We start from the raw sequence: 13002 nt of genomic DNA, 5'->3' as shown, positions 1-13002 counted from the left end.
GTTGCAGCATCTCTTAGTAAACCATGGGATGAAGGAGGCAGAACTCAGGGTTAAAGACAGTAAACCCATTGAAAAGCACCTCTAATCAGGAGCAAGAAAGATCTGGTACAAATGTATCCAGAGAGCTTTGATGAGATGGTTGGATGTTTTGAAGATTTAGAGAATTACATCACTATTGACCCAGTGAAGAAATCAGTGATCCATCCCGCACATAAAGTAGCAATAGAACCAAAAGGAAAGTTTGAAAGAGAGCTCCAAGAGTTGAAAGAAAAGAAAGTGATCCCCAGAGACACACAGTTTATAGATTGGGTAAATTCCATCATGGTGAGAGAGAAGCTAAATGGGTGGGCATGAATTTGTCTGGATCACAATGATCTTAATCCAGCAATAAAGAGAAGTCACTACCCTGTTGCAACACTGGAAGAGATCCCACCAGCACTGGCAGGAGCAAAGGTTTCCAGCAAGCTGGATGCCAGAAGACTTAACACCCCTTCTCTTCAAAATGGTGCCATGGGATATCTTATATCCTTCAAGGCAGGCAGATGGGGCCTCAGTTTGACATCTCATCTGAAAGATAACATTCCTGACAGTGCAGTATTCCTTCAGCAGGGGGTGCAGGCTCTTTGGCCGAGTTGCCTGTCAATCTGAGTAGCTCAGTGTCAGCCAATTTGGTGTGTAGGCTATCCGATTGACAGGCTACTTGGCTAATGATTGCTGTTGTTCTGAACAATCATTAGCTGAGTAGGACTTGTCAGATCCCCCAGTGCCTCCCTTCTTGCTTACCTTGTGTTGGGACTTGTGTAAGGACTGTTCTGTTTCTGTTAGAACTTGGTTGTTAGTGCTTTCTTCACTTCAGACCTGGCTGCAGGCACCTGGAGCACAAGGTAAGGCAAAACGTCTAGTGCTTCACCTCTACCCCAGAAGGCCCTGTCAACCACCTCCCCCTTGATGGTATGGCCCTGGCCCTGGCCCCTGGGCTGGGCCCTTCCTGACCCGACCTCCTCCCTCTTGGCACCTTCACAGCCATCCTGAATTCTTCATCAATATTAATTTCCATTAATTAATAGATAAAACCACCTGGCTTTGTTTCACGAGTAATCATGAACTTTTGAAAGATATCTGCAATCACCTATCTGCCAATAGGTAGGGAAAAAAACACATGTGGCATCTACTTTAAAGCTCACCTGATTAAATGCATTTACATTACTGGTCTGCTCAATAAAGTGGATAAGGAAATGCCCTGGCTGGAACTATAAGCCACTCTGGAGGAAATAGTGGGTGTTAAACGTGAATTGGTGCATTTAGTTACATGAGGTACCACAGCACTGAGCCACCAATACATATTTGAATGTGTATATTACAGGGTTACAACACTCTTCAAACTGATAATAGACCTCTGGGCCCGGGGGAGTGAGTGTGAGAGTGAATGAAAACCCAGAGACTGGAAGTGAGCTGGACACACACAGAAACACACACACAGTCTGCTTGGTGCAGACACACACACCCACCCACCCCCTCCTGCCCTCCTCAAAAACATGCAGACACTGGGCCAGGAGAGGAAACCCTGAAAGGCAACCTGCTTCCGAACCCCATTTTCATGTGAATTCTTCCAAGGCCAGCTCGGATTGTGTGCCACGGAGACAAATGCGGGTTGGTGTTAGTTATACCTAACTCCTCAGATTAGCCCCAGCCCCCTCCCACTTCTCTGGTAACCAGGACATGGGGCCTAGTCTGTCTCTCTCTAACTCTGCTTTTTAAGCAAAAAGGCAAAAAAGGTTTCATTAATTGGCTCTGCTGCTTGGCAAATTTTAATGGTCATTTTTAATTACTCACTTTTTGAAATTATCTACTTATTTCTTTAACTTTTCTTTTTGCTCAGCAAGTTATGTCATACCTTAACTTATTTTTGAAATTTATGTTTAATGTTGTGCCAAACCAGATCTCAGGCAGCTGCTGTTGGGTTTCTTGCTGAAGGGGAATGAGAGGATCACAAGAGTCAGATTGATTTTTGGAAGGCTGGCAAGAGGGGTAGTTTTTGCTCCATTAGAAATGGGAAGTATTGGAAATGCCCAGCATATCTGGTGACATCTGTGCAGAGAAAAGCAGAGGTCAGCGACCCTTCGTCAGAACCAGTGCAGATTGTGGACCTGAAGTGTTAACTCTGTTTCTATCTCCACACCTGCTGCCTGGCCTGCTGAATGTTTCCAGCATGTTCTGTTTATATTTTAGATTTCCAGCATCTGCAGTACTTTGCTCTCCTATTATATGCTCCAGGCCAGGCATTAAGTGTGATTAGTTTTAATTTAAAATGAGAAAATATTTATCACTCAATGCAAAATGTAATTTTTCTGCTAACAAAGACCTCTTGAGTGGGTAGAAATAGCACATTGTTACTGGTGAATTGGGTGGTGCTAATTTACTGGAAGGTTTTCTATTTTTAAACTTAAGTGAAACCAGGAGTCATGCAGCAATAGAATATGTCACGATCAATTCAAGATATCCTCATTTGTACATAGGATTGTTGGTTGTGATGCATGTGAGATTCAAGTCTTTTGGATGTTGCTGTCCAAGTATTGCATTGGGCCAGGATCAAAGAAGTGGATCTGGTTGCAAAATATGAACAGCCAGGTTGCGTGTAATTGTCTGACAAAGCCATGATTGTAAAGTGTACCGTACTGTAACTGGAGCTTTCAATGGCCTTTATAAATAGAGGCAGAAAGTACAAAAGCCAAGAAGTTTTGCTAAACCCATATAAAACGGTTCACCCCCACTATGATTATGGTTCCCAATTCTGGGCACCGGAAGGATGTAAGGGGGTGGGTTAAAGAAAGAGGGGGTTAGGAGGTCCAGGAACAGGAGAAGCACCGGGGCCCATGATTTCTCTCCCTGGCCCTGCCCTGGAGTATCAACCTTGATTTTTATAGTTAAGCCCTGGTATGGGACTTGAACCCAGAACCTTGCAGCTCAGAGGTGAGAGTGCTACAAACTAAGCCACAGCTGACACAAAAGAAAAAAGAGTAATTTTTGAATTTTATGATATTATTCACTGATGATTAATCTGGAGTACACTAAGATCAGAAATGGAATGTTACAATTAACCAACAATTGGCAGATGCCCTCCTTTTTTTGATGGCTTCCCTCCTCAGTATGTGCAGTTCTTCCATCTCATGGAATTCCCAGGATTTGCTAATCTGTGGCTGAGCTCTACCTTTTGTTATTCATTAACTTATCATGGGAAAAAAGCTAAAAGGACCAGCTCATCTTCATGCACAAAAACATGGGGATCAACATGCAGCCAAAAATGAGAATGAAGACATTTCCTTTGTATCTTACACTTCTTACCTCCAGATTCCAACTATGAAATTGCTCTTTCTTCTACCTTCCACCCTATCTGAACCCTGTTCATCCCAACTATGATGTCCTTATCCTAAATTACACCAAGAACAATTTGACCATCACCCCTGTGCTCTCTAACCTGCATTCTGGTCTGGCAATGCATCAAACTTAAAATGCTTATCCTTATTTTCAAATGCCTCCATGATCTCTCTCTCTCTATCCTATAATTTTCTCTAATGTTACAACACTCTGAGAACTCTGCGTTATGGAAGTTTGGCCTCTTGTTAATCCCCCACTCCCTTCACTACGACAATAGTAGACGTGCCTTCAGCTGTCTAGCTTCTAAGGTCTCCAATTCCCTCACTAAACTCTTCTCTTTAAAACTTATCTCTTTAGCTAAGTTTTCAGTAAACTGTCCTTGTAGCTCCTTCTTTTGCTTAATGTCAACTTCTGCTCAGTGTGAAGTTTATTGGGAGTTCTCCTGGTTTACAACTGCTATATAAGTTCTTGTAATTTCAATGAATCTATTAACCAAAGCAAATCTATTTGACTAGCACAAATATCATAATATTTTGTGAGCACTCAGTCACTTATTTTGACCCGAGGTGATATGTCCTTATTAGTAGCCATTCTGCCAATAGTATTGGGAACTCCCTGGATTAGGGAAATAGTTCCCTTTCAGTCTTTCAGCTGCTAGAAGCATTGGAGAACTCCCTGACCTGGTCAGGAGGTGAGTTCCATAAACCGCAGTCCAAAATTCACCCTTTTTATAAAGTCACTTTTCCTTTGATTATAGTTAGTTTCAAACACTTGTAAGCTTAGCTGAACCCTCATGTCCCATTTTTTTTATCTACTAACCTAGAATGGCCTTGATTAATCTATGTCACAATTCTCACACTTGTCAACAATAGGACATAGTTTAACGGATTCTCTGTTATCAGCTTTAATGTTTCTTTAATTCAGTCTGCAGTATTTCAATGTTTATTGGTTCTTTCTCTGCAACGTTGTTGTTGTGAAAAGAACTTCCTTTGTAAGTAGGGCTGTTATGAACGGTAAGCACAGAACACAAGCATTGGCCTACAGTTTCTTATTCTCACACATGCATTTGTTCTACAATTGCAATTTTTTCTCACAGTTTGCAACTATGTTTAAGTAATATGAGAGTCAGAGGGTCATTAATCTTTGGAATTCTTGACCCCTGAGAGTTGTGAAGGCTGGTCCATTGGATATATTCAAAGCTGAATTAGACAGATTTTTGATCAAGGGAGTCAAGAGTTATGGGGCAGGCAGGAAAATGGATTTGAAGCCACATCAGGTCAGGAATGATTTTATTGAATGGTGTTGCAGGCTTGAGGATTCCTGACCTTAGGAAACCTCATAATCCACCTTTCCTAATCTCTCCCTTTTTGACGTCTTTTATTTTTCCTTGAATTTTGCCATGTATGAAGCAAGTTGATCCAATTTGTTAAAATACAGTCGCCATATGAATAAAAAGGAAGATCGACTTGCATTTATGTAGCGGTTTTATGACCTCCAGAACTTCTCAAAAGTTTTAGAGCCTATGGCGTTCTTTTGAAGTGCAGTCATTGTCGTAACATTGGAAAAGTGGTGGCCAGGTTGCAGACATCAAGCTCCCTCAAGAGCAATGACATAAATGACCAGATATTCTGTTATTGATGTTGTTGGTCCAGGACACTGAGGGGACTCCCATGCTCTTCTTTGAAAAGTGCTGTGGGTTTTTTTTATATTCATCTTCAAATTATGTTGGAGAAAGGGGTTTCATCGATCTATTTAGATTTGCATCCAAGCTCAAAAGTGTTACTGAGCTGCTCGTGAGAAGTCAAAACAAACATTGTATTAGAAGTACTGGAATATTACACTATGTAACCCATAATGTATTGACTTGCTGCTAATGTAAACCCGTATCTAAGGCCATAAAATAAAATTTTCAGTTGAACAGAGTATCAGCTCATTTCAAATTTTAATTGTTCTTTGTAACTTTTCAAAGATTCCTTGACAATGTACTTGACCATTTCATGCACAATTTCAGAAATGCATAGCATTTTATGAATTGTTCTCCATTTGCAACAAAATGTACAGGTGCAGTTTGATATTTATACTCACTGACACATCAGGTTTGAAAATCTGCAATTGTTCTGGCACAATCCTGCTCTAAGTCTGGTAGGAGTGTGGCAGAATGGCATCAAATTCATTAAATTGGGTTAGTACTAGAATCACAGGCTGGCAATCCCTGGACATAGGCTGGGATGATTGACCTACATGTTTCTGATCCCCTCCAATTTAATGTTTCTAAACATACTCTCTTCCAGAATGGTGATTTGCTTTCAGGCCTAAAGCAAACAACCATTTCATTTGCAAAGAACAACGTGCACATGTTTTCTGCTGTGAACACTCGGGCAGAAACTATAATATTAAAGTGGCTTGTGCATCATTATCACAGATCTTATCAAAATCCACAATGTCCTCTGCAACAAACAGATATGCTCATTGTTATCCTTTTATTAGTTACCTTACTGACTTCCACTAATAGTGTTTATAAGAACTTGCTTGCAATTCTTTTTATGAGACATTCTGTCTGCCTTACTTGTGGAAACAAAAATCATACTTGGCTACTGGTCAATATCCTGTATTTCTCTTCTTTTAAACTACTTCTAGCCATGGTCAATACATCTACTGCATCAATTTAAAAAAGGAAACCTCTAAATGCAGGCACTGTATTATACGAAAATACAAATCACTGTGAGGGAGTTAAAAGATGTAATCCAATTTTAGGGTTCAAATGGCATTCACAAAGTGCTAGAACTTTGCCCTCATTGCTAATTGAATTAATTCAATTGGATTATAGCTGTTTGCTTCCCCTTGCACATAGATAATATTCATCTTCATATTAGGTTCCTGGTGTTTACTGTACAATGTGAGTACAAAGTCAATATATTATGTATTTTTGTTTCAATGTATTGAATTAAAATGTATACTAAAGTTCAACAATTAAGTGTTGTGCATTCATATTTAATTGCAGTTAATTCCAAGACTGTAACACTCCTATTTCCATTGATGAAAAGAAAATTAATTTAAAAATGCATTTTTGTTAAAGTTAAAACATTAACTTATGATATAAATAGAATCCAAGGCATTTATAAAAACAACAATTTGCATAAGTGTCTTTAATGTTGTAAAATGCCCCCAGGCAAAACTTGACACCAAGCCAAAAAAGGAAAAATGAGGGCAGGCATGTTCAAAGGAGCCTTTTAAAGAAAGGGGGAGAAGTGGAGAGGTGGTAAGGTTCACAGAACTGCAAATGTTACACCCTTGCTCAAAAAGGGGTGCAAAGATAAAGCTGGCAACTACAGACCAGTCAGTTTGACTTCAGTGGTAGGGAAACTTCTGAAAAGTATTGTACGAGATAAAATCAATAATCACTTAGACAAGCGCAGGATAACTTAAAAAGCCAGCATGGGTTCATTAAGGGAAAATCATGCTGAACTAACTTGGTGGAGTTTTTTGAGGAGGTAACAGGGGAGTGTGATAAAGGAAACGCTGTTGATGTGGTGTATATGGATTTTCATAAGGCATTTGATACAGTGCCACACAACAGACTTGTGAGCAAAATTCTAGGTCATGGAATAAAAGGGAAAATAGGCACTTGGATAAGAAATTGGTTGAGAAATGGGGAACAGAGAGTGGTGATAAATGATTGTTTTTCAGATTGGAGAAAGGTTTGTGGTGGAGTTCCTCAGGGGTCAGTGTTGGGACCCTTGCTCTTCCTGATATACATTAATGACCTAGACTGTGATGTGCAGGGTATGATTTCAAAATTTGCAGATGATACAATGATTGGAAATGTTGTCACTTGTGATGGGGATAGTTTTGAACTTCAAAAGGACATAGGCATGTTGGTGGATTGGGTAGACAAGTGGCAGATGAGGTTCAATGCAGAGAAGAGTGAGGTGATTCATTTTGGCAGGAAAAATGTGGCGAGAGTACAAAATAAATGGAGAGCCTCTAAAGGAGGTGCAGGAACAGAGGGACCTTGGCGTATATGTACAAAGGTCATTGAAGATGGCAGGGCATGTTGAGAGTTAATAAAGCATATAGTATTTTAGCTTTTATTAATAGACAATTTGCAAAAAAATGTTTTGGATTGGGGGAGAGTGGATTTTAATAAAATAAGGCAGGATCTGGCCAAGGTAGACTGGGAACAGCTACTTGTGGGGAAATCTACAGATGAACAGTGGGGGGCATTCAAAAAGGAAATGGGGAGGGTACAGACTTAATATGTTCCCTCTAGGGTGATAGGAAGGAGTAACAAGCCCAGGGAATCATGGATGACCAGAGATATTCAGGATACGATGAGAAGGAAAAGAAAGGCTTTTAGCAGGTACAAGGGAAGCACATCAGCGGAGGCCTTAGTGAAGTACAGAAAGTGCCTTTCTGTGGAACTTCAGAAAGCAATTAGGAGAGCAAAGAGGGGATATGAGAAAGCTCTGGCTGGTAAAGTAGGGAAAATCTCAAGATATTCTATAAGTATATCAATGGGAAGAGGATAACCAGGGAAAGAGCAGGGCCCATTAGGGACCAAGGGGGCAATCTATGGGTGGAGCCAGAGAACATCGATAGAGTGTTGAATGAATATTCACATTTGTCTTCACCCAAGAGAATGAGGATGAAGGTATGGAACACGGGGAGAGAGACTGCGAGGTTCTTGAGCAAATTGATATAGGGAGTGACAAGGTATTGGAGGTGTTGGCAGGCTTAAAAGTGGACAAATCTCCAGGTCCAAATGATTTGTGTCCCAGACTGCTGAGGGAGGCAAAGGAGGAGATTGCAGGGGCTCTAACCCAAATTTCTAATTCCTTTCTGGCCACGGGGGAGGTGCCAGAGGACTGGAGAACAGCTAATATGGTTCTGCTATTTAAGAAGGGTTGTAGAGATAGGCCAGGGAACTACAGGCCCATGAGTCTCACGTCAGTGGCAGGGAAACTATTGGAGAAAATTCTGAAGGAGAGAATCTATCTCCATTTGGAGAGGCAAGGGATCTCTGAAGGCAGAGGGGCATGTTACTGGGGTGGTGAAAAAGGCATATGGGACACTTGCCTTTATCAATCAAGGCATAGATTACAAAAGTAGGGAGATCATGTTACAGTTGTATAGAACCTTGGTGAGGCCATAGCTGGAGTATTGTGTGCAGTTCTGGTCGCCACATTATAGGAAAGATGTGATTGCACTGGAAGGGGTGCAGAGGAGATTTACCAGGATGTTGCCTGGGATGAAACATTTAAGTTATAAAAAAAGGTTGGATAGACTTGGGTTGTTTTTTTTGTTGGAGCAGAGAAGACTCAGAGGCGACCTGATCAAGGTGTATAAGATTAAGGAGCATGGACAGTGTGGATAGGGAGCAGCTGTTCCCCTTTGTTGAAGGGTCAGTCACAAGGGGACATAAGTTCAAGGTGAGGGGCAGGAGGTTTTGGGGGGATGTGAGGAAAAACTTTTTTACCTAAAGGGTGGTGACGGTCTAGAATGCACTGCCTGGGAGGGTGGTGGAGGCGGGTTGCCTCACATTCTTTAAAAAGCACCTGGCTGAGCACTTGGCACGTCATAACATTCAAGGCTATGGGCCAAGTGCTGGTAAATGGGATTAGGTAGGTAGGTCAGGTGTTTCTCATGTGTTGGTGCAGACTCGATGGGCCGAAGGGCCTCTTCTGCACTGTGTGATTCTGTGATTAATAGGCGCATTGAGTACAAGAGTAAGGAGGTCATGTTGCACTTGTATAAGACACTAGTTAGGCCTCATCTGGAGTACTGCATCCAGTTCTGAATGCCATACTTGAGGAAGGATGTGCAGGAATTGGAGAGAGTACAGAAGAGATTCACAAGACTGATTCCCGAGATGAAGAACTGTAGCTATGAGGATAGATTGGAGAGGTTGGGACTGTGTTCCATGGAGAAAAGAATGTTGAGAGGAGACTTGATAAAGGTATTCAAGATCCTGAGGGGTAATGACAGGGTAAATAGTGAGAACCACTTAACAGAACATCAAGAACCAGGGGACACAGATTCAAAATAATTGGCAAAAGAAGTAAATGTGATGTGAGGAAATTTGTTTTCACCCTGATGGTGGTTGGAGTCTGGAACAAACTTCTTGAAAGGTTGGTGGAGGCATTTTCGATCAAGGTTTTCAAAAGGGAATTGGATTGCTATCTGAAAAGCGAGATGTGCGAGGTTATGCAGATAAGGCAGGAGAGTGGGACTAGGTGGAATGCTCTTTCAGAGAGCCAGTGCAGACTCGATGGGCCAAATGGCTTCCTACTGCACTGTAAAAATACTGTGATACTGTGTGGTAGTCAAGGAGTGATGTATTGTTGGAGATGCCACCTTTCAGGTAGGATGTTAAACTGAGGCCTTATCTGTCCTCTGAGATGGATGTAAAGGATCCCATGGCACTATTTTGAAGAAGAGCAGGGGACGTCCTATCCAATATTATCCTTCAATCAACTCCATAAAAACAGATTAGTTGGACATTATAAGATCATTGTTTGTGGGACCTTGCTGTGTGAAAATTTGGCAACTTTCTATGTTACAACAGCGACTGCACTTCCAAAAATATACTTTGTCGACTGTAAAGTGCTTTGAAAAATTTTGTGGTTGTGAAAGGTGTTATATAAATGGAAGTCTTTTTGTTTTCCCGCTTTTCCTTTCATAAGCTTGTTTTATCCCTCCTCTGCGGAAAGCAAGATTTTATCCATTGGCACAATTCCATTGGCAACAGTGGTTTTCAAAAAGATGACCTACTATCATACATGAGCCTAGATATTGAATGGCAGTATGCTGTTTGACTGTGGAAGCCATTGCATTTATATTACCAAAAGTTATTCCCGCTGCAAGTATAACTGCTGGGATTTCCACACATCAATGCTATAGGCCCTCACTTTGATATATTTCAGTGAAGAATTGGCTGGCATTCAAGCTTCCAAGGAGAGACTGAGTTGGTGGAAGTTGGAAGACAGGGATGGGAATCCTCATCTATGCCATCATAAACTCCAGACTCTATCTGACTGATGCCCTCTTTAACAGTCTTCCAAACTCCATCCAACATAAACTCATGCAGAACCTGTCATTTCCATTCTATACTACACCAAGGAATATTATTATGCTTCAAAGGTACTGTACATTTATCCTGTTCATATTTAGTAGGGATAGGCCATCTTCATGAGATTGGGATACTTAGGGAATAAAAATAATACTGGACGCTAGTGGTGTGGGGGCAACCGAGTTACCTGAATCACAGGTGATGTTTATAAGATTGGGGATTGTTATGATCCCAGCTGATGTTAATATTAGATAAGGCAGATCCCAGAGTAAAACCTGGCTTGATAGATCCTATCTTTTTTTTAGAACCAGCAGAGGAAAGTTACTGAACTTTTAACACAAAGAATAAAATATTTATTAAACAAGAAAAAATGAATTACATTACACAAGACAAAACATTTGACTCCCCAAAGCCTGTCCACCATCTACAAGGCACAAGTCAGGAGTGTGATGGAATACTCTCCACTTGCCTGGATAAGTGCAGCTCCAATAACACTCAAGAAGCTCAACACTATCCAGGACAAAGCAGCCCACTTGATTGGCACTTCATCCACTACATTCACTTCCTCCACCACCGACACACAGCGGCAGCTGTGTATACTATCTACAAGATCCATTGCAAGAACTCACCAAGGCTCCTTAGACAGCACCTTCCAAACCCACGAACACTACAAGGGCAAGGGCAGCAGATGCATGGGAATACCACCATCTAGATGTTCCCCTCCAAGCCGCACAGCATCCTGACTTGGAAATATATCGTCATTCCTTCACTGTCGCTGGGTCAAAATCCTGGAACTCCCACTCTGACAGCACTGTGAGTGTACCTACACCACAGGGACTGCAGCAGTTCAAGAAGGCAGCTCACCATCACCTTCTCAAGGGCAATTAGGGATGGGCAATAAATGCTGGCCTAGCCAGCAAAACCCACATCCCATGAATGAATAAAACAAAAAGGTTGGAAAGATCTCAGTACAAACACAAGAAAATGATTCAAACTCACACTATTCTTTTTACCCAGCAATATCTTTGCAGACACATACAAATTCAGAAAGATAAAACAATTTACAAAATCTATCTTGTACTCTAACATTCAGGGTAAGTATGAGGTACATGTGAAGTAACAGGCAAATTGAGATCCGCCACACCACACTCCAAAGTAAATGACAGATGTGGCCAAAGCAGATTCCATGGATTTCTCAATAACCCACCCAGATGTTTGTCACGTTGTGAGCCAACCAGTTTTACTGAAACTTTATGTTTCTCATGAAGGTTTCCATTCTCCATGTTTGAAGGTCTTGCCTTGGAACTCTCTCCAAATGCTGTTCCAACTGTGATGGCTTCAACAAGGATCCACCTCCAAGGTTTCAAGCTCACCTTCCGAGATTCCTCTGCCCTGGATCTCCAAGTACACTTAAGCTTCACCTTCCAAGCACAATTTCAGATCTTTGTCCATGCCAAGCAGAACATCACTGCTCCCAAAGGCCTGCAGCAAGGAGTCACCAACCTTCAGCTGCCTCCTCAGATCTGGACAGGCTCTGGGGAGTCAGGTGTTTTGTCTTGTCTAATGTAGTTCATTTTTTCTTGTTTAATAAATATTTTATTCTTTGTGTTAAAAGTTCAGTAACTTTCCTCTGCTGTTTCTAAAAAAATGTTAGGATCTATCAAGCTAGGTCTCAGGGCTTCTCTCAATCCCACTTCGCTTCAACTCTGCTCCCTTTAAACTCTCTTTAAACTCAGAGCTTATTGCTCTGCTCCTTTCTTTCAGTTTGTCTTCTGAGACCTCTTGCTGTCTTTGTCTCTGCCTGGGACTTCCTTCTGGGACCTTTCCCTAACCTCCTCCCCATGTCATGCTCCTTGGGACAACTTCCCCAATAATGGTACTCCAATTCAGATAACTTGACCTGCATTTCACGCAGTTTTTACTCCTTTTCTTCTGCGCAGGTGCAACCTGAAGAGGTGAAAACCTCGAACTGTGCATGTACAGCCATTTCCTCACTGGCACGTTCAAAAGGCATGAGGCTTGTTGAGAACTGGAGTTCCTGACCTCCGACTTTAGGTTAAGTTAAGTACTTCAGTTTCATCACAGGATAAATAGTGATTTTTTAAAATCCGAGGGAGGGGAGATCCAAAACAACACTGGGGAGATTGACTCCTGAAAACTGTGGTTAGGAATCTGTGAGACATGAGGGAGACTCAAGTACAGAAATTATTGAGGAAGGAGCAATGTTATAGCCAGATAGTCAAGTGAATAAGTAAAAAAGAAAGACTTGCATTTATATGGTGCTTATCACAACCACCAGACATCTCAAAGCACTATACCGCCAATGAAGTATTTTTTGAAGTGTAGTTAATGTTGTAATGTAGGAAATGGGACAGCTAATTTGCACTCAACAAACTCCCATAGCAGCAATGTGATAATGACCAGATAATGTTTTTTGTGATGTTGATTGGGGGATAAATATGGGCCAGGGCACAAGCATAACTCCCCTGCTCTTCAGAATTGTGTCATGGAGTCTTTTACATTCGCCCAAGCAGGCAGACGGCCCTAGTTTAACATCT

This window comes from Carcharodon carcharias, chromosome 7 (assembly GCF_017639515.1).
Source record: "Carcharodon carcharias isolate sCarCar2 chromosome 7, sCarCar2.pri, whole genome shotgun sequence".
Classification (NCBI taxonomy): Eukaryota; Metazoa; Chordata; class Chondrichthyes; order Lamniformes; family Lamnidae; genus Carcharodon; species Carcharodon carcharias.
This window is presented reverse-complemented; position numbering follows the sequence as displayed.